This window comes from Penaeus monodon, chromosome 30, assembly GCF_015228065.2.
Source record: "Penaeus monodon isolate SGIC_2016 chromosome 30, NSTDA_Pmon_1, whole genome shotgun sequence".
NCBI classification, from domain to species: Eukaryota; Metazoa; Arthropoda; class Malacostraca; order Decapoda; family Penaeidae; genus Penaeus; species Penaeus monodon.
This window is the reverse complement of record NC_051415.1, coordinates 12,154,573-12,155,549: the sequence shown is the minus strand read 5'-3', so window position 1 is coordinate 12,155,549 and position 977 is coordinate 12,154,573.

Genomic DNA, 977 nt, shown 5'->3' with positions numbered 1-977 from the left:
GCCTCGCCGAAGGAACAGTCAATAGAAATCAAACGCAATATTCCTTCTAAGACGAATTTCAAAAGGCAATCTATCACCCCTAATAATTACCCCTCCCCTCCCCCTACCTCTCTTACCTCCCCTTCTTTCCCCTCCCTTCATATCCCCTTCACTCCATTCCCCTCCACCTGTCATCCTCTTCCCCTACGTCCCCTTCTCTCCTCTAATCTTCTCTCTCTCCTCTCTCTTCTCCCCTTCCTCCCTCCTCCCTTCCCTCCATTCCCTCTCTCCTCTCCCGTTTCTTTTCCCCCCCTTCTCTCCTTCCTCCCCTTCTCCCTCCTCTCCCCCCTCCCCCTTCCTCCCTCCCTCCTCCCCCTCCCCTTCCCCCTCCTCTCCCCCCCCCCCCCCCTTCCTCCTCTCCCTCCCCCCCTTCCTCTCCCTCTCCTCCCTCTCTCTCCTCTCCCCTTCCTCCCCCTCTCTCCTCTCCCCCTCCTCCCCTCTCTCCTCTCCCTTCCCTCCTTCTCTCTCTCTCCCTTTCCCCCCTCCTTCTCTCCCTTCCCTCTCCTCCCCTCCTCTTCCCCTTTCCCCCCCCCTACCCCCCGCCTGTATGGCGCTGAAGGGACTTTCAAGAAATTCTCAGAAACCTCCCCGGGCCCGGATCATAATCTATGACCGCTTATTTAGGCATCAGGCGCGAGAAGAAGAGCGACGTTGCTTGGGATAACTACAGTTTCATCATGAGCGAAATTTTCTTGGAGAGCGCCAGAGGAAAAAAAAGGTGAGAGAGACTTAAGTTTGGATCCATTTGCATACATTATCACACCTCTGGCAGCGGGAAGGAGACCGGCCGAGGGAGCCTGTTGTGCGCCGCCGAGACCGAGTGGGTTTCATTCACAAAATTACATCTACGGCGCAATGAATAAAAGAATGACGAAATGCGGCCCGTGAGAGAGAGTTACTCGCACCAGGATCTTCATTAGGAGGAAATTCGGAAATTT